Genomic DNA, 22,228 nt, shown 5'->3' with positions numbered 1-22,228 from the left:
GAAAAAACAATGGAAAGTGTAAATACAACAAGCAATGCTTCTCTTGAGTTTTAAAAATTATGTTTGACATTTGAAAGCAAAAAATTGTGTCACTGTCAGATGTGGTTCTCAATATATACACAGGTAATATTTAAGACAACCCCACATCATTATTGGGAGAGGGTAAAGGGATATAATTGGTGGTAAGATTTCTATATTCCACTTGGAGTGGTAAAATGTTGATACAGTAGACTGAGATAGGTAGGTATATCACGATCCATACAGTACTCACTAAAAAGCAAAGCAAAGAGAATATTTCAAAACGCTTCTGATTAATTAAAACAAAATACTACAAAATGTTCAAGTAACCCACAGGAAGACTGGAAAGGAGAAACAAAGGAATAAAAAACATTAGAAGCATACAGAAAACAAAAAGTAAAATGGCAAACTTGAATCCTAACATATCATTAATAACATTAAATACAAATGGTGTAAACATACCAATTAAGAGACTGTTATAATGGATTTTTTTAAAAGACCCAATTATATGCTAGCAAGCAAATTTATGTAGGTAGAATAAAGTATGAAAAAGATATACTATGTGAATACTAATGAAAAGAAAGCTAGATGGACCATATTAATACCAGACAAAGAAGATTTTAAAGCCAAGAACATTACCAGAGAAAAAGTGAAACTTTACATAATGATAAAAGGATCAATTCCTTGCCAAGACATAACAATCTTAATGTGTATGCACCAAACAACAGAGCTCCAAAATATCCCACAGAACAAATGTAATACAACTGAAGAGAGAAGTAGGCAAATCTACAATTATAGTTGACGACTTCGACACAACTCTCAGAAATTGAGACAACCACTAGACAGAAAATTAACAAGAATACAGAAGAACTGAACCACCACCATAAAAATTTGAATCTGACATTTACAGAACACTTCACATAACAATAAACATTAGTTTCAAACATACATGAAGCATTCACCAAGACAGACCATCTCCTAGCTCATAAAATGAACATTAAAAATTCAAATTAATTGGAATTGTTAAAATATGTTATCTGATCACAAAGTATTAAATTAAAAATCAGAAGAAAAATAACAGGGAGCTCTCTAGAAACTGGAACATTAAACAATACAGTCCTAAACAAACCATGGGTCAAAGAGGAGGTCTCATTTCTCAAAGAAAAATGTAAAAGAAGTATTTTAATAGTGAACTGAATGAAAATAAAATAATAAAACATCAAAAGTCTGTAGGCTGCATGGAGAAACTGGCACCCCTGTGCATGGCAGGTGGAAATATAAAATGGTGCAGTGCTACGGAAAACAGTTTGGTGTTTCCTCAAAAGGTTTAATATAGAACTACCATATAATGGATTTCTATGTATATATTCAACTGAAAGCAGGAACTTGAACAGATATTTGTTCACAGCAGCATCATTCACAACAGCCAAAAGGTAGAAGCAACCCAAGTGTCCATCAACGGATGAAAGGATAAACAAACTAGTATATATACACAATGGAATCTTACTCAGCCTTCAAAAGGAAGGGAATTCTGATATGTGTTATAACATGGAACCCCGAAAATGTTATACTTAGTGAAATAAGCCAAAGATGGACAAATACTACATAATTCTACTTATATGAAGTAACTAGAATATGCAAACTGATAGAAACAGAAAGTAGACGCTGGCATGGTGGCTCACGCCTATAATCCCAGCACTTTGGGAGGCCAAGGCGGGTGGATCACCTGCAGTCAGGAGTTGGAGACCAGCCTGGCCAACATGGTGAAACCCCATCTCTACTAAAAATACAGCAACTTAGCTGGGCATGGTGGCATACACCTGTAATTCCAGCTACTTGGGAGGCTGAGGCAGGAGAATTGCTTGAACCCGGGAGGTGGAGGTTGCAGTGAGCCAAGATCGTGCCACTGCACTCCAGCCCAGGCAACAAGAGCAAAACTCCGTCTCAAAAAAAAAAAAAAGAAAAAAGAAAAGAAAAGAAACAGAAAGTGGAAGTTACCAGGGGATGGGGGGAGGAAAAATGGGGACATTTATTATTTAATTGGGGACAGTTATTATTTAATGGATACAGAGTTTAGGATCATGAAAAAAATCTGGAAATGCATAGTGATATGGCTGTAAAACATGGTGAGTGTACTTAATGCTAGTTAATTGTATACTTTAAAATGTTTAAGATGGTTTTTTTATATTATGTAAATTTTACAAAGAAACAAACAAACAAACAAACAAAAATTATGAGCTGTAGCTAAAGCATAGCTTAGAGGGAAATGTACAGCATTAGTGACAAGCAGCTCCCAAAGATCCCCTTCTTTTATTCACACAATTGTGTTACGCCCTCCCTTGCCTATGGGAGCTAGAGTGACTGTCAGACTTCTGAGAGCTAGAAGATAAAATGTTCATGTGTTTTAAGCCACCAACTGGTAATCTGTTACAGCAGTAATAGAAAACTAACACGGAGTAGTTTCCAACTAGGGTGATTTTTCTCCCCCGCCCCCACTCCCCCATCAGGGTGATTTTGCTGCCTACAGGATATTTGGAAACATCTGGAGATTGTTTTGGTTGGCACACCTAGAAGAGTGTTATTGGTTTCTAGTGAGTAGAGGCCAGGGATTCTGCTAAACTTTCTATAATGCAAAGGACAGTCACCACCTGCCAGCCACACAACAAAGAAGCATCCAACCCAAAATGTCAACAGAGCTGAGGCTGAGAAACGCTGTACTATGGCTGTGCAAGTTGTGCAAGATGACATTACTGGAGAAAAACTGGGTGAAGGAAACATGGGAATTAAACACTTTTGTAAATATATAAGTACAATCACAAGGAGAATAGAAGAATACATAGCTTCTAAACCACTGGAAGCAGGAAAAAAAATAAATACATAAAGTACTTTGAGAATCCTGGGAAAATATATAAGCTAAGGAAAAGGAATCAATAGAGAGGGGAAAATGAAAAATACAAGCAAAAGGAATGACAATTGATATATAAAGGTCCAAGAAAAACCTCTCAAAATCCAGTGAGGATCACAAGTACGAAAGGAAAATAGTGAGTGAAGAGACAGACACTAATGTGAAAGGGTGAAACTGGGGGAGGAGGGGTCGGATTATTTGGCCCCTTTTTTCTTCCACGAACTGAGAGGCAGTGGTATCTGCTGACACTGGGGGATGCCTGAACAGGGAAACGTGTGAAAAGTTTCTGTGGGAAAATTATATGGGGCATGAGTGAGGGTGGGACGGTGCTGCTGCTGAGCAGCGCTGAGGCTGGGCAGTTCTGTGTGGAGTACACCAGGTAGTCTGCAAATTAGCACCAAAGCTTTCTCCAGCCACATTCCACAGTTTGGGGGCAGAAAGCAGCAGCAAGGCAGTGGGGGCAGATATTATGTATAATGAGTGCTAGCAGGAGGAGCGTGAAATCCACAAAGGCTGACAAGGGGGTCTGCTCTGGTTAGGAAGACAAAGGAAAGAGGAAGAGGCTGCTGGGCTGAGAGAACAGGGAAGTTTTCAGAATGCATTGAAAGGAAAGAGAAAGTTCAATAGGAAAGAGAGCAGGAAGAGCAAAGCAGTGGAACTATGGTCAGAGAGAACTTTTGTTGTTCAAGATGTTGATAGAAGCCTGGGTTTCTTATGGAGAATAAAGATGGGCACCACTGGGGAACAGAAAACCAAGAGGCAGTGGGGGGTGTGAAATAGATTCCTGCCCATTCTATTTGTGATAAGCACATCCACTAACTGTCACAGAAAGCTACCTGCAGGCAGCTGTCAAGAGTTCTCCATGTACAAGGCATAGTATCTCCCAGGACAGGTCAACAGAAAAATGAGTGCAGCGGGGATACAAAAAAAGGTTCAAACAGATTCTCCCCTATTCACATTAAGAGTGCCCTCTTACCCTCCCCAAAAAGTATTGAATTACTTATCTCTTTCTGATCCAAGTTCCTTAACAAGGACAATCTCATGAATTTAATCCCAGTGTGTACCAGGCCCCCCTGCCACCACATAAAATGGCAGGCCTGCATGCCTGATCATGGCCCCAAGCTGCTGCACCTCTCATGCAGTCCTCTACCTTACAGATCACAGCTGCTGATCAAAAAGGCCTCTGAGGCTCCAAACCAAGTAGCCTCACTAATGGAAAAACATCTCAAAACCTAAAGTTGATGCTATGTAAATGGGATTGTTTTCTTAATTTCTTTTTCAGATAGGTCATTATTAGTATATAGAAATGCAATTGATATTTCCATGTTGATGTTGTTTCCTACAACTTTACACTTCTAACAGTTTTTTTGTGAAGTTTTTAGGAACTTCTATATATAAGAGCACTTCATTTGCAAACAGAGACAATTAACTTCTTCTTTTCTGATTTGGATGCTTTCTATTTCATTTTCTTGCCTAACTGCTCTGGCTAGAACTTTCAGTCCTATATTGAATAGAAGTGGCAAGAGTGGGCACCCTTGTTTCTGATCTTACAGAAAAAGCTTTCAGTCTTTCACCATTCGGTATAACATTAGCTATGGGCTTGTCATATGTAGCCTTTGTATACTAAGGAACATTTCTTCTATACTGAAAGCTGACAATTTTTATCATGAAAGGATGTTGAATTTTGTCAAATGCTTTCTGCAGCTATTGAGATGATCACATGACATTATGCTAGGTGAAATAAGCATATTTCAGAAAGACAAATACTACATGATCTCACTTACATGTAGAACTTAGAGAAACAAAGGGTGGTTGCCAAAGGTTATGGGGTAGGGGAGAGGTAGGTCAAAGAGCACAAACTTTCACACATAAGATGAATTTAGTTCTGGATATCTAATGTATAGAATAGTGACTATAGTTAATCAATGGGGAAATGACTCCCTATTCAATAAATGGTACTGGACTAACTGACCAGCCATATGCAGAAGATTGATACTGAACCCCTACCTTACACCATATACAAAAATCATCTGCCTGTCCAGCATCCATTTTCCCTTCTGGTAAGAGCCTGTTGCTTATGTGTGTTTTGGCGGTGGAGGGAGGAATGACTGTTCCCTCCCACAATGTGTGCATTCCTGATTCCTGGCAAGACAGTCAAAGTGCTCCACCCTCCACTGCCAAGGGTGTGACTTGCTCAGGAATTTGAAGCAATCAAGCGTGAAATGGCAGACTGGAAATGCTGGAGCTGATTCATTCTAGAGTGGTGCCTGCAGGGAGGACCTGCCTACTGGTGCCCCCACCCTGGACCCTGGGTCTAGCTCTCTTCTTCTAAGACCTGCTTCTTCAACTTTCCCTTTGCTTCTGTGAGCTTCCCTGCATCCTTGTAGCAAATTCACATTATTTTGCTTGAGTTAGGCAGAGCAGGCTTTCATTGAAGAAATTTAATGAAAGGCAGCATCGGATTGGAATCAGAAATGGCTGGCCTCCCTTTCTCTAGAGCATATGACGTCGGTCTGGGCCTTACTCACTGTCAATGAAATGTCATGTTAGACAGCTTGCAGTCAGAGGCCAGAACAGGCACTAAAACCAACAGGGAAGTGGGCAACATCCAAAGACTAGGAGAGATAGAAGGGCCTGGCACTGTAGAAATGCAAGAGTAAGAACACAGCACAACAAACAGGCAGCCCCTTCATTATTCAATTACTCACTCTGTAAATCGAGAATTAATGTTCACGGGTTCTGGTGAGTGACATAATTACAATTTAAAAAGGGCAATTAATCATCGGCTTGTTGTTCACTGCCTTGCTGGGAGCCGTTTGCTTCACGAACACCAGTAAAGCCACAAAAGTATTAAACACACGAATGACTACCACCACCAAATTCCAGCCTCCTTTTCCTTCTCCCCACCCGCCAACTCCTCTGACTGGGCTCAGCCACAGATCTTACATCTGTTTCTCATTTCTCCTGTGACACTCCCAGACCCTCCCCTAATCTCCACCCTCTAAGCAGAGGCTTTTCCCCTTCACTGCTGGCAAAGACAAGGGCTTCCTATAATACTGTTTGCTGCAAGAAAAGAAAAAGACTTTGGGCCTCTGGATCTCAGCTCCAAGAGGCTAAAAAAGAGAGTGGGAAAATGAAGTTGAGAGAGACAAGGGTAAAGAAGGAGGGAAGAGCAAGAATGAAAGGCAGATGGATGAAATGAGTTGGGTACTGGGAGAACGCAGGCCTCACAGCATGGGCACAGGATACTGACATCTGGCTCTGAAAGCAGGTCTGCCAGCAGCATCTTCTCCAGATCAGCATCTTTCTACAGACTCAAGGCAGTCCTTGCTCCAGTCCTGATCCCTCGGCTGATGACCAGCTGCTTAACTGGACTCCAAAACCACACACAAGGCAGGAGGCTAGCAGATGCATCTCTGTCTTCTAACAAGCAGATTGCAACTAAGTGTTCTCCTAGAGGATGCACTTCCAGGGGAAAATCCCTTAAAGAAAAAACTTCAGGGATCTAGTTCTACTTCATGAAACCAGGCAAGAATGAATATTGTCACTTCAATGCTACCACTGCCTCAGGCCAAATCAGAGTGTTACTGCTTCTAGCTCTTGTGCTAGAAATGGCCCTGCTGGTCTGAGACCTACAGAGGTCTCATGCATGTATGTCTGTCTTGGCCTCTTCCACTGTCTTGACTGTAAAGATCCTGGGGTACACACTGTTCACTGGCCTCCTTGCAGCCGCTCCCCTCTAAAGCTGCTGCCTTCCTTCATGCCAGTGAAGCCGTAGTTTTGTAGGCATTTACTTCATGCCTCTGATCTCAGGAAAGGTAGGCTCTTCTGGCAGCCTCAGGGGAAGTTGTGTCCAATCTAGTGCAATCATGGTAATCCCACTCTCCTTTACGGTGGCGGGTCTGAGATGGTCACAGGTCCCAGCTCCAGCCAATGAGACATGTGCAGAAGTGGCTGGAGAAGTGTCTTTCCTGCTTGAGGTGCTGATGTGAGGACTGGATGCCTTGTGACCATGAGGGAAAAGGCCAGAGAACTGCGGGGAAGCCACCATCTGCTCAGACACAGGTGGACTAGTGCGAATGTAAAGTGGTGCAGGCAGCCACTTTGGAAAACAGTCCAAACATTCCTCAGAAAGTTAAACAGACAGTTACTATTTGATCCAACCATTCCACTACAAAGTATATAACCAACAGAAATAAAAACATGTCCACAGAAAAAAAAAATGTTTATGGCAGCACTATTCATAGTAGCTAAAAAAGTGGAAACAGCCCAAATATCCATCAAATGGTTAACAGATATATAAAATGTGATACAGCCATACAATGGAATATTGGCAATAGAAGGAAATGAAGTACTAATACATGCTACAGCATAGATGAATCTTGAACACATTATGCTACATGAGAAGCTAGTCACAAAGACCACATATTCTATGATTCCATTTGTATGGCATGTTCAGTACACGCAAAAATCCATAGAGATAAAGTTGATTAGATGTTGCCTGGGACTAAGGGTTGTGGAAAATAGGGAGTTACTGCTAATCGGTAGAGTTTCTTTTGGGAGTGACAAAACTGTTCTAAAATTGATTGTGGTGATGGTTGTACAACTCTATGAATACACTTAAAATAACTGAGTTAGATACTTTGAATGGGATAATTATATGGTAAGTGAATTATATCTTAATGCAGCTGTTAAAATAAAACCAGTTTTCTTTAAGTTTTGAAAATGGAGAACAATTGCCATTCCTCTCAATGAGCAAATGCCTTGGAAAAGAGCTCATCGTGCCTGCTGCCACCTATGCCCATGCAGGCTGAGCCCCAGAGTGGGAAGTATGCAGTGTGGCAGCGCTTTCTAAGCGGAAGAGGTGCCTCCTGCAGTCTGCCTCATTTCTGTGTGTCTCCTAGAGGGTATCCTGTTACACTTAACAAGCTCATCCAATGTTGAAGATTAGGATTTTTCCTGTAACATGGCTCCAAAACACAAGCGACTACTTCATGTGGTTCTGATTTGGTGCTGAAATAACTATTGATTTGGTAACTAATGATCTGGGGCTGATCTGATGCTGAAATAGTGATTTGCCTAATGTAGAAGAAAAAACTGAGTGTACTGAACTGCAAACCCAAACCTAACCAGTCTTCCTAAAATGTACGCCTGGGTAGTTTTGACCTGTATGATTTCTACCTTACAAGCTGATTTGAAGTCTGAATAACTTGGAAAAGGCAAATCCATTAAATAAAAACATAGAAAACCAGGTAAAATAAGTATCAAAAAGAAATGCTATGGGTTTCAAGGGAGGGGAGAAGAAATGACAGCTGACTGGCAGAGTAGCATGGGACGAGAATGGCTGGTATGGCAGGTGAAGTCTGAGCTAGACACAGAAGGTGGAAGAGACTGAGACAGGTGGGCTGGCTCAAAGGTATAGAGAGGCAGGGAGGCAACAGTGAAGAGGAAGACCCTCAAACTAGAGGCCAGGCCTTCACCCCAGCTCTGGCGCTCTCTAGTAGTGTGGCCTGGGGCAAGTCACTTTGTCTCTTTGTGTCCCAGTTTCCTATAAAGTGGGAATAACACCATATTTAATTGAATCTAAGACACCATCAATTATAACATGAACCATTATTCCATTACCACTAAGAAAAAAAATGATGTTATGTCACTGGTTATAAAATGTATCCCTAATTCAAAGATGTTACAATAAGAAAAAAATTCACCTCAGAATTGAATATGGTAACAACTACTCAGAGTTGATATGAGAATTAAGTGATTATATGTAAAGTAAATATGATTGCTGTTGTTGCTATCAATGTTTGACAAATATTTGTTGAGCAACTACTAAGTGCCCTCAAGGTCCTATGCATAAGATAAGTATGATCCCAATCCTTAGGAATTCAGAATCAATTCAAACAGGACAAACAAACAGGGAAGTCAGAAGAGGGATGTGTGCAGAAGCGGTCACAGATGGTGGTCTCCAGCTTGATTGGAATATAACTGAAGCCTCACTTTACTAAGCTGAGAGAATGCGAGGCGGATTAGGATCCAAAGTAAAGAGAGCATCAGACATAATCAGAACTACTCTTGAAAAACCCTGTCTCCCCTGTGAAGTACATGTATACAACTTCATATCCAATTCTGTATGATACTACAAAGGCAGTGACATAGAGTACCCGGGATAGCATCCATATGCAAAATATAATTTAGGAGCCATGTTGTACCAAAAACAATGTTCACACTAAAATGCACTGTAGCAAGATGTTCAAACTATTAAAGGAGAAACTATTAAAGAAGACCCAAGACAACCAGAGGCACAGCCAATTCATGTTTCCCACTCCACATTCACCCCAAGGCAACACCTCCTAAGGGAATGGTAGCTGAGCTGATCATCATGTTCTTGCACTTCAGATCCCAGCTCACCTTCCACACTGGTCTTCCACACTGCGGGGCCTGGCTGGCACTCAGCAAATCCCACTCCCGCTTGGCCATGTGTCTCCATGAGAATCTCAGGAAAGCCACAGGAAATCTGCACCTGTGCCCTGTCTGCTTCCTCTCCCCCGCAGCAGGGCTCCTTTACCGGATCAGTTCTGCCCTGGAGCAGCCGCTGATTCCAGCCTGCAGTTTTCCCAAAATCCGCAGAAGCAACTTCATCATATCCCACCCTTGAAGACAAAAGCCCCAGCCAAGAGGTGCCCCTCCATGAAGCTCTGAGTTACATGAGGACTTCCCTTAACCTCTAGAGTTTTAGTAACTGCAACATCTTCCCTTTGATTCTTCAGCCCTACAGCTGGTGGTAGCTGCTTCTTGTGGTTGCTACCTCCATAATACTTTAATGTTCCCTTTTTACCCTTTCAATAACCTAGTTAACAACCTTGTACCTAGTTACTGACTTGATATGAAATTCTCTGCTCCAATAATTGCTATAGTTTCTCCTGGTTGGTCCTTAACTGATACAGCAACATATTACTCCTCACTTTCTATTTTAAATTCTCTCTCTCTCGGGACATGAAGAGGCAATTCACAAGAGAGGGAAAAATCAGGCCCATAAATATATGAAAAATATTCAATCTCTACTTGAAACCAAAGAAACAAAAATTAATACCACTGACACACATTTCTGCCTGTCAGATCAACAAGATGGAAAAGGATGCTAGCACTCAGTGCTGGCCACAGGCACTCTCAGACACTGCTGGTAGGAACATAAACTGGTATTACTGTCTTATGGAGGAAAATGTGATGATAATGTGAACCAAATCTTTAAAATTTAAGTCAAAAAATAAGACACTGCAAGAGTAGATTCACTTTTTCTTATTGCCTCTGCAAATATAGCTAAAAACCCTGGACATTACATACACAAAGCAGATATAAAAAGGTTCTGAAAAGTGGATAGAAGAAGGCAGTGTGGCTAGGGACCTCAGGACCCAGAATGACACGGCAGTGAGTTCCTTGAGTTTTCTTCTTGTCTCATTATCTCAGACTGGGTGCTGGAGGAGATGCCAATAGGAATAAACCAGGAAAGCCCCCCTAGAAAAGCCAGCTCTTTCTAGCCAAAGGACCAGGAAAGCAGCAGCTTAGCAAGACAAGCAACTTTTAGACAGCAAAACGTTTAGATAATAACTACACTGCTCCAGCCTAACACCACAGAAATAGCTGCACTGCCACCCCCACCAGCAAAGGCCAACTGGAGACCCTGGACTTCCACCTTCACAAAACAAGATGCCTCAACCCACCTTCCCTGCCAGGGTGTCAGAGAAGAGCGAGGTGGGTGGATCTCTGACTACCACCCAAGTGTGGTGAGGCCTTCCCTGTTGGTGGAGATCACTTGGGGAGCAGTAAGCAGGTGCCCTTCCCCATCCCAGCCAGGGTGGCATCAAAGAGAGGCCTAGTGGGGAGCACAAAGTCCTGGTTCCAGGAATTTACAAGTAACAAATTGACACAGAACTACACATATACATTGTACCAATGTCAATTTTGTGGTTTTGATATTGTATGATATTTACACAAGATATAACCTCTGAGGGAAATATGATGAAGGATACATGGGCCCTCTCGCTACTATCCTTACAACTTCCTGTAAATCTGTAATTTACAAAAAAAAAAAAGTTTTAAAAAAGCCTTTGCAAAGGGGCATAAGAGAACTCTTTGGGAAGCAGAACATGCTCTGTATCTTGACTAAGGTGGTTATTATACGGTTGTGACATGTTACACTCAGCAAAGTAACCAACCTGAGCACTCAGGGTGGAATTTTATTGTCTATACATTATACCTCAATAAGTTATATTTTAAAATATGCTGTTAAAATATCTGAATCATATCAGTACGAACAAAATAAACAGGAAATAAAACAAATAGAATGCCAACTAATAAGTATAGAAGACATTGCAGAAATATAAAATCATCATTTTACAATCACTAGCATAGTGATTCAGATAAAAATCATCAAAGCAGAGAAAAATGGTGGGACAGGCAGTTCCAAGCTCTCATCCTCCCACAGAAACATACAAAAAAATGCAGAGGCCGGGCACAGTGGCTCATGCCTATAATCCCAGCACTTTGGGAGGCCGAGGCAAGAGGATTGCCTGAGCTCAGGTGTTCGCGACCAGCCTGGGCAACACAGTGAAACCCCATCTCTACTAAAATACAAAAAATAGCCGGGCATGACAGTGTGTGCCTGTAATCCCAGCTACTTGGGAGGCTGAGGCAGGAGAATTGCTTGAACCTGGGAGGCAGAGGTTGCAGTGAGCCAAGATCGCATCACTGCACTCCGCCTAGGCGACTCTGAGACTCTGTCTCAAAAAAAAAAAAGAAAAAAAAATGCAGAAACTGTCAGAACCAACTTTCTCAAAGCTCTGAAAAATAGTCTAAAGTTTAAAACAAGCAAGTGAATGCTGAATAAAGAAAAAGGCCACTTGAAAACAGTAGGAAAACTGTCTGGTGTTTTTACTTGCCTTTACCCTATCCCTGTCATGGCTCAGTTGCAGCCACATTCCCAATGTGAGACTCTGGTCCTTGGTTCCAGAGGGAGCAGGGCATGTCTTATTCGTAAATTATTGTGTGCATCTGTTCTAACCTGTCTGACGGTTACCTGTAGGACTAATGCAAAGTACTTCTCCCTTTCACCTAACTCAGAACTAAGGCTGGAAAAGGGCAGGTGTTACTTGAAAATGCTGCAGGGAGAAAACACCTGCAAGACATTACACAAGAAGACTATCCCCAAGACATATAATCATCAGATTCCCCAAGGTCAAAATGTTAAAGGCAGTTAGAGAGAAAGGGCAGGTCACCTACAAAGGGAACCCCATCAGGCTAGCAGCAGATCTTTCAACAGAAACCCTGCAAGCCAGAAGAGATTGGGGCCCTATATTCAGCATTCTTTAAGAAGAAAAAAAAAAAAAGTCTAACCAAGAATTTCATATCCAGCCAAACTAAGCTTCATAAGTAAAGGAGAAATGAGATCCATTTCCGACAAGCAAATGCTGAGGGAATTCATTACCACCAGAACTGCCTTACCAGAGGTTCTGAAAGGAGTACCAAATATTGAAAGAAAAGACTTACTGGCCACTACAAAAACATACTAAAGAACATAGACCAGTGACGCTATGAAGCAACCACACAAACAAATCTGAATAAACAGCTAATAACATCACAAGTTCAAATTCGCACATATCAATACTAACCTTGAACGTAATTGGGCTAAATACCCCATTAAAAGGCACAGAGTGGTAAGCTGGATAAAGAGAACCCAATGGTATAGGTCTTCAAGAGACCCATCTCACATGCAATGACATCCACAGGCATTGTGGATAATAAAGGAATACAGAAAAATCTACCAAGCAAATGGAAAACAAAAAGTAGTAGGAGTTGTAATCCTAATCTAAGAGAAAACGGACTTTAACTCAACAAGATAAAAAAGATAAAGGGTGTTACACAATGGTAAAGAGTTCAATTTAACAAGAAGACCTAACTATCCTAAATGTATATATACCCAACACAGGAGCACCCAAATTCATAAAGGAAGTTCTTAAAGACCTATGATCAACACCTGTAATCCCAGCACTTTGGGAGGCCGAGGCAGGCGGATCACGAGGTCAGGAGATCTAGACTATCCTGGCTAACATAGTGAAACCCCGTCTCTACTAAAAATACAAAAAATTAGCCAGGCGTGGTTGTGGGAACCTGTAGTCCCAGCTACTTGGGAGGCTGAGGCAGGAGAATGGTGTGAACCCAGGAGGCGGAGCTTGCAGTGAGCCGAGATTGTGCCACTACACTCCAGCCTGGGCAACAGAGTAAGACTCTACCTCAAAAAAAAACAAAAAACAAAAAATCTATGACGAGACTAACATTCCTACATAATAATAGTGGTAGATTTCAACACCCTACTGACAGTATTAGAGAGACCACTGAGGCACACAATTAACAAAGACACTTAAGACCTGGACTCAACACTTGACCAAATGGACCTAATATACATCTACAGAACTCTCCACCCAAAAACAACTTCATATTGCCACATGGCACATACGGAATGACTTTTGGGTTAGTAATGAAATTAAGGAAGAAAACAAGAAATTATTTGTACTAATGAGAACAAAGATACAACATACCAGAATCTGTCAGGACATAGCTAACGCAGTGTTAAGAGGGCGGTTTATAGCACTAGACGCCCACATCAAAAACTTAGAAAGAGCCCCAATGAACAACCTAAATCACAACTAGAAGAACTAGAGAAGCAAGAGCAAAACAGCCCCAAAGCTAGAAGACATGAAATAACCAAAATCAGAGCTGAACTGAAAGAAATTGAGACATTAAAAACCATACAAAAGATCAACAAACCCAGGAGCTGGTTATTTGAAAAAATTAATAAGACAGACAACTAGCTAGACAAATAAAGAAAATAAGAGAGGAGAATCCCCCTTTAGGGGGCCAGGTGCAGTGGCTCATGCCTGTAAGCCCAGCACTTTGGGAGGCAGAGATGGGGGGATCACAAAGTCAGGAGATGAACACCATCCTGGTCAACATGGTGAAACCCTGTGTCTAGTAAAATACGAAAAATTAGCGAAGTGTGGTGGTGTGTGCCTGTAGTCCCAGTTACTCAGGAGGCTGAGGCAGGGGAATCGCTTGAACCTGGGAGGCAGAGGTTGCAATGAACCGAGATAGTGCCACTGCACTCCAGTCTGGCGACAGAGCGAGACTCCATCTCAAAAAAAAAAAAGAAATGACAAAGGGTACATTACCACTGACCCCACAGAAATACAAAAAACCATCAGAGACTACTACAAACAATTCCATGCAAAGAAACTAGAAAATCTAGAAGAAGTGGATAAATTTCTGGACACATATAACCTCCCAGGACTAAACCAGAAAGAAATTAAATTCCTGAACAGACCAGTAACAAGTTCCAAAATTGAGTTAGTAATAAAAACCCTACCAACCAAAAAAAGTGCAAGACCAAATGGATTCACAGCTGAATTCTACCAGATTTATAAAGAAGAAGAGTTGGTGCCATTCCTACTGAAACTATTTCAAAAAATTGAGGAGGAGGGACTTCTCCACAACTCATTCAATGAGGCCAGCATCATCTTGATACCAAAAACCTGGCAGAGACACAACAAAAAGAGAAAGCTTCAGCCCAATATCCTTGATAAACACAGATGCAAAAATCCTAAACAAAATACTAGCAAACCAAATCCAGTAGCACATAAAAAAGCTAATCCATCATGATCAAGCAGGCTTTATCCCTGGGATGCAAGGTTGGTTCAACATATGCATATCAATAAATGTGATTCAACCCATTCACTGAACTAAAAACAAAACCACATGACCATCTCAATAGATGCAGAAAAGGATTCCCATAAAATTCAACATCCCTTCATGTTAAAAACCCTCAATAACTTAAGCATTGAAGGAATATACTTGAAAATAAGAGCTATCTATGACAAATCCACATCCAACATCATATTGTATGGGCAAAAGTTGGAAGCATTCCCCTTGAAAACCGGCACAAGATAAGAATGTCCTTTCTGACCACTTCTATTCAACATATTATTGGAAATCCTGGCCAGAGCAATCAGGCAAAACAAAGAATAAACAGCATCCAAACAGGAAAAGAGGAAGTCAAATTATCCCTATTTGCAGACAACATGATTCTACATCTAGTCTCTCCACAAAGCTCCCTGATCTGATAAACAACTTCAGCAAAGTTTCAGGATACAAAAGCAACACACAAAAATCAGTATTACTGATTGGTTACTATACACCAACAACATCCAAGCCAAGAGCCAAATCAAGAGCACAACACCATTCACAATAGCCACAAAAAGAATAAAATACCTAGGAATACACGTAACCAAAAAGGTAAAAAAAAATCTCTACAATGAGAATTACAAAACATGGCTCAAAGAAATCAGAGATGACACAAACAAATGGAAAAACATTCTATGCTCATGGATACAAAAAACTAATATTATTAAAATGGCCATACTGCCCAAAGCAATTTACGGATTCAATGCTATTCCTATCAAATTACCAATGACATTCTTCACAGAATTAGGAAAAACTATTTTAAAATTCATATTGAATTCATATTCAAAAAAGAGCTCGGGCCAGGTGTGGTGGCTTGTGCCTGTAATCTCACCACTTTGGGAGGCCGAGGTGGGTGGATCACTTGAGGTCAGGAGTTCAAGACTAGCCTGGCCAACATGGCAAAACCCCATCTCTACCAAAAGTACAAAAATAATTAGCCAGGCATGGTGGTGCAGGCCGGTAATCCCAGCTACTCGGGAGACTGAGGCAGAAGAAACGTTTGAACTGGGAGGCCGAGGTCGCAGTGAGTCGAGATTGCACCACTGCACTCCAGCCTGGGCAACAGAGTGAGACTCCATCTCAAAAAAACGAAAGAACAAAAGAGCCCAAATAGCCAAGGCAATCCTAAGCAAAAAGGACAAAGCGGGAGACATCACATTACCCAACTTCAAACTATACTACAGGGCTACAGTAAACAAAATGGCAGAGTATTGGTACAAAAACAGACACACAGATCAATGGAACAGAACAGAGAACCCAGAAGTAATGCCGCATACCTACGAATCATCTAATTTTTGATGAAACCAGCAATGAGGAAAAGACTCCCTATTCAATAAATGGTGCTGTGATAACTGGTTAGCTATATGCAGAAGAGTGATACTGAACCCCTACCTTATACAACACACAAAATCAACTCAAGATGGATTAAATATTTAAATGTAAAACCCAGAACTATAAAACACTGGAAGATAACTTAGGAGATACCATTCTGAACATAGGACCTGGCAAATATTTCACAACGAAGACACCAAAAGCAATTGCAACAAAAACAAAAATTGGCAAATAGGATCTAATTAAACTAAAGAACTTCTGCAGAGCAAATGAAACTATCAACAGAGTAAACATGCAACCTACAAAATGGGAGAAAATATTTGCAAACTAAAGGATGAGTTTGCGTCCTTTGTAGGGACATGGATGCAGCTGGAAACCATCATTCTTAGCAAACTGTCACAAGAACAGAAAACCAAACACCGCATGTTCTCACTCATAGGTGGGAACTGAACAATGAGATCACTTGGACTCAGGAAGGGGAACATCACACACCGGGGCCTATCATGGGGAGGGGGGAGGGGGGAGGGATTGCATTGGGAGTTATACCTGATGTAAATGACGAGTTGATGGGTGCAGCAGACCAACATGGCACAAGTATACATATGTAACAAACCTGCACGTTATGCACATGTACCCTACAACTTAAAGCATAATAATAATAAATAAATTAAAAAAAAAAAAAAAAAGAAAATTGAGGCATAGCAAAGTGAATTACATCTAGAATTAAAAAAAACAAGAATTAAAGAATGTGTCTAGTTTTGCCAGACAGAAATTGATAAAATTTACTTAACGTTAGGAATCCAACATTAATATTGCATATGTATTATGTATATATACACATATTGCATATGTATTATGTATATATATAATATTGCATATGTATTATATATTATACACAAATACAAAATATATATATGGAGGTGGCAGGCACATATATAATATATATAATATATGCAATACATGTATCTTTTGAATAACATTAATTTTTATAATATTTTCATGATAAAATTTTGAATGTCATTTGCAACATTAATTTTTCTATGAGCTCTATTAAAAAGAATTGGAGTTTAAAAAAAAAAAAAAAAAAAAAAAAAGAAGCGCGCAAAGGACATACACGTAGCCAAAGAGCATATGAAAAAATGCTCAACATCACTAACCATTAGAGAAATGCAAACCAAAATCAAAATGAGATGCCATCTTACACCAGTCAGAATATTATTAAAAAGTCAAAAAATAATAGATGTTGGCGAGGTTGTGGAGAAAAGGGAATGCTTATAGACACTGCTGTGGGAATGTAAATTACTTCAGCCTCTGTGGAAAACAATGTGGCGAGATTCCCCAAAGAACTTAAAATTGAACTATCATTCAATCCAGCAATCTCATTATTGGGTATATATCCAAAAGAATATAAATTGTTCTGCCATAAAGACACACACACGCATATTGTATTAGTCCGTTCTTGCACTGCTATAAAGAAATACCTGAGACTGGGTAGTTCATAAAGAAAAATGGTTTAACTAGCTCCCAGTTCTGTTGTACAGGATGAACAGGTACACAGGAAGAACAAGTTCTTCCTGTGCACGGCTGTACAGGAAGCATAGTGGCTTCTGCTTCTGCAGAGACCTCAGGAAATTTCCAATCATGGTGTAAGGCAAAGGGGGAACAGCTGTCTTGGAAGGCGGAAGCAGGAGTGAGAGAGAGAGAGAGAGAGGTTAGGGGAGGTGCTACACACTTTTAAATAAACAGATCTCATAAGAACTCACTCATTATCACACAAACAGCACCAAGGGGATGGTGCTAAACCATTCATGAGAAATCCATCCCCATGATCCAATCACTGCCCACTAGGCCCCGCCTCCAAACACTGGGGATTACGATTCAACATGAGATTTGGGCAGGGACACAGACCCAAACCATATCACATATGTTCACTGCAGCACTATTCACAATAGGAAAGACATAGAATCAACCTAAATACTCATCAATGGTACACTAGATAAACAAAATGTGGTATATGTACACCATGGAATACTGTGCAGACATAAAAAAGAATGAGATCATATCCTTTGTGGCAACACAGAGGTGGAGGCCATTATCCTAAGCACACTAACACAGTAACAGTAAACCAAAGGTTGCATGTTCTCACTTATAAGTGGGAGCTAAACAATGAAAACACTTGGATACTAAGAGGGGAACAAGAGACTCTGGGGCCTACTTGAGGGTGGAAGGTAGGAAGAGGGAGAGAATCAGAAAAAACACCCATTGAGTACTAGGCTTATTATCTGGGTGCTGAAATTATTAGTACACCAAACCCCTGTGACATACAGTTTACCTATATAATAAGCCTGTGCATGCACCCCTGAACCTAAATGTTGAAAATAAATAGAAATAAAAAATAGAAAATGCTCTGGATAAACTAACAACACACAGGTGCCTGGTGGCAAAATCATGGTCTGAACAGAAGAGAGAGCACCTAACAAGCATGGGAGAAAAAGTCAGGAAAGATTCTTTGGAAATCGAGGAATGAGAAAGGGCAGCTGGGACATGGTGACACCAAGAGAGCAGAATCCCCCAGACTCATCAAGGATCTCAGCTACGAAGTGATCGTGTCTGCAGCATATGGGCAGAACCACACCTTGGCCTTGATGGAAATGGGCTCCATGTTTGCGTTTGGGGAAAATAAGATGGGACAGCTGGGCCTTGGCAACCAGACAGACGCTGTCCCCAGCCCCGCGCAGATAATGTACAATGGCCAGCCAATTACCAAAATGGCCTGTGGGGCTGAATTCAGTATGATAATGGACTGCAAAGGAAACCTCTATTCCTTTGGGTGCCATGAATATGGTCAGCTGGGACACAACTTGGATGGGAAGTTCATCACCTGGGCACAGCAGATAGAGTACAACTACAGACTGGTTCCTCGGTGAGTGGCCATCTTTATCGAGACAGATCCTGCTTGTACCAAATGTAGTTGCGTGAAACGTAGCCTGTGGCACTAACCACACGCTGTTCCTGGACTCCCAGAAGTGAGTCTTCTCCTGGGGCTTTGGTAGCTATGGCCAGCTGGGCCATGCAGAACAGAAGGATGAGATGGTCCTCCACCTGGTGAAGCTGTTTGACTTCCCTGGGCATGGGGCATCCCAGATCTATGCTGGTTACACCTGGTCCTTTGCCGTCAGTGAAGTGGGTGGTCTGTATTTCTGGGGGGCCACCAATACCTCCCGTGAATCTACCACGTACCCGAAAGCAGTGCAGGACCTCTGTGGCTACAGAATCCAGAGCCTGGCTTATAGGAAGAGCAGCATCATTGTGGCCACCAACGAGAGAGCACCATCAGCTGGGGCCCATCACCGACCTTCGGGGAACTGGGCTACGGGGACCACAAGCCCAAGTCTTGCACTGCAGCCCAGGAGGTGAAGATTCTGGATGGCATTTTCTCAGAGAAGGTCACCATGGGCTACTCACACTCCTTGGTGATAGCAAGAGACAAAAGTGAGACCAAGAAAGAGAAGATCAAGAAACCCAGAATACAACTGCCGAACCCTCTGAGGCTCCCGGAGACTCCTCCGAGTCTACACCTCTCGTGGCAGCTGTCATTTCCATGTTCACTGGGATGGGAAGTCAAACAAGGAATTTAAAAAAGCAAAAGTTGACCGAAAGTGCATTTTTGTTTAGACTCCATGAGGTTCCGTTTTACAAGTGATCCAACGTTTACCTTTTTTTGTATGCCTTCCAAAGTATGTTTTTTCCCCCTTCATGTCGAATTAAAATACTTGCTCATAGTTGACTTACCCTTCCTAAAAAAGAGGCAGAAACTTTGAGCAATCTAGGTTTTTTTTAAGTTTTTTTCTTTCTTCCTCTCCTGAAAACACTCCCCAAAACACCCCTTTCCAGTTATAATCAGCATCGTGATCCAAGCGGATGCTACATAGAAGAGGAATTGCCATTTAATCAGAAAAAAATGTCCCTTACAGGAACCAGCAGCAGACAGGCAAAGTCTCCGGCCTGCCTCCATCCGAAATCATGCTCGCATGCTTCAGAAGCATCTGGGTCCTCCTTTCCTGCTTTTTCTTGCAGACTGGCCTAAGCCGATGTCGTTCTGTTTCTCCCCTCGGCTGCCTGTAATCTGCTGTGTCCCCCCTGGAGGGGGACTGGGGGTCTGTGTTTAGCCATTTGTATCTACTCTAGCTGTTAAAGAAGTCCAAATGAAAATCAGGTGATGGTGGAACCATGGGGACTTGGGGGTGGGGCAGAGGTGGGAACATTTGTATCAGCTGAGTCAGCTTCATGGCTCCCTGTGGAGCCAGGGCTGAGCCTTGTCACATGCCCTCATCAATTAGAGATTGATCAGCCAGCAGTCAAGTGGGCATTCTCCAGTCCTTGCAAGAAGGATCAGCCCTTTCCGTACCAGCCTTGGTCGCCTTGTGCTTTGGTCTCCTTTTCTCCCCCGCCTGGATCCTGCCTCGCATGGGCCATCCTGTTGCTGAGGCTCGGGGTACCGTTCTGCTGACCCAGCTCCCTTTAGTCATGTTTGCTTGGCTCTGGTACCAAATAGTTGGGATTACCAGAGTGTCCTTCCTTGCGTGTCAGTACGGATGCTGTGACTGCCACCCACGTCCCTGTCAAGTGCCCGTGCCCGAGCTCGCTGTGCTGAATGACTTACAAGGTGCCTTTCCTGGAACCCTCCTTTAGCCTGGACCCAAGAGAGGCGACAGCTCTGGCTGGGGCTTGTGGTTTCCAGAGGGTCTGGACTGGTTTGGGTGCTTTAAAATATATATGTTTTTTTAATTCAGTGGTGCTTACGGGGCAGATGAAAATAGAACTTAAATGTGAGACTTAGGTGGATGGGAAAGTTAAATATTGGTCTCTTCAAGTTTTTGTTTTGTTTTGTTTTGTTTTTGCTTTTGCTATTATTACCACGTCACTGTCTCCATGTTAAAATGCCAAAAAATGATCTAGTTGTTGTTGCTTATTTCCCTATTTTCCACCCCAGTCACTCCTTACTGTGACTCCTGCCCTGGAGGGCACGTAGCAGTGTCTGTCCTGCCAGTCCCAAGGCCCTGTGGGAGGAGACTGGCCTGCATCTCTCCAAGACTTAGTCTGATGCCAGGCACATCTCTGTGTTCTGTGTTCAATCAGGGGAGAAGCTTCTGCCACTTCAGAGCTTTGCTAAACTAACCTAATTTGTCTAAATCACCCCAAAACCACTATCTCTGACTCATGCTTCCATGCAACGACCTGATCCGTTTTCCTGGACAAGTCTCTTTCCTGGAACGCAGCCCAGGCACCTATGCTCCTGGAATCCTTGAAGTCTCTCCTTTGAGTTGTGGTCACTGAGAGGGTTGAGGATGTAGCACCTGAGGTCCCAGCCTTTGCAGGGGCTGCCCTGGGCGGAGTTGGACTTAGATTTTCTGGCAGCCTCACGTAAACCTGGCAGCCAGCCTCTTCTAGAACCCTAACCAGGGACTGGAGCAGGAAAGGGACCTTCAAAGTGAAGACGGCCTTGAACTGCACCTCCTTTTAGCTTAGATCGAAAAATGAACTTTCGATCTAAGTTTCGATGGGTTAAATTTCGATGGGTTAAATCCTTTAAAACAAGGAGCTGGGGAGAAGGGCATCGTGCACTCCTAGAGAAAGGTACTCAGTTGCCCGGCTGGGAACGTGCTTGGCACTGACCCCATGGGCATCTGACTGGTCTTCCACCTCAGGAAAAAAAATTTGAAAGAGGATTAGCATGAAGGGGAATCAAAGAGAAGGTTGTGATTTGGTTGAAGGTGCCTGGTTTAGTGCTGTTAATTGTCTTATTATATATATATACACACACACATTTATATTTATATATATATATCTTATTTTATATATATATATTTCTTGGAGTAAACATTTTAAATAAATGACATCATTGTCTCAAAACCAAAAAAATTATAAATCTGTATTATTGGGACACAGTGTATAAAAATATAATTTGTGACAAAAACATAAATAGGAGAGCAGAGCTATACAGGAGCAGAGTTAGTTGATATTAGCTTTATTCACTGTGGTAAAACATACATAAAATATGCCATTTTAAGCCTTTGTAAAGCATACAATTTCAGCATTATGTACATCCAAAATGCTGAGTAACTACACCACTATCCATTTCCAAAACTTTTGCATCATCCCACACAAAAGCTCTTTACTGGT

General features: G+C 41.7%; 1 protein-coding gene and 1 pseudogene across 4 annotated transcripts in view; one reads left to right on the top strand and one right to left on the bottom strand.

Annotated features, from left to right (window-relative positions):
• CHCHD6 (coiled-coil-helix-coiled-coil-helix domain containing 6) overlaps positions 1 to 22,228 on the bottom strand; it is a 241,147-nt gene that overhangs the window by 158,616 nt on the left and 60,303 nt on the right. The window lies entirely within an intron of this gene.
• On the top strand, positions 3,232 to 19,594 carry LOC112618345 (annotated as a pseudogene).

The sequence above is a fragment of the Theropithecus gelada genome, chromosome 2 (genome assembly GCF_003255815.1).
Source record: "Theropithecus gelada isolate Dixy chromosome 2, Tgel_1.0, whole genome shotgun sequence".
Classification (NCBI taxonomy): domain Eukaryota; kingdom Metazoa; phylum Chordata; class Mammalia; order Primates; family Cercopithecidae; genus Theropithecus; species Theropithecus gelada.
Note: the sequence above shows the minus strand (reverse complement) of the source record. Positions and strands in the feature narration are given on the sequence as shown.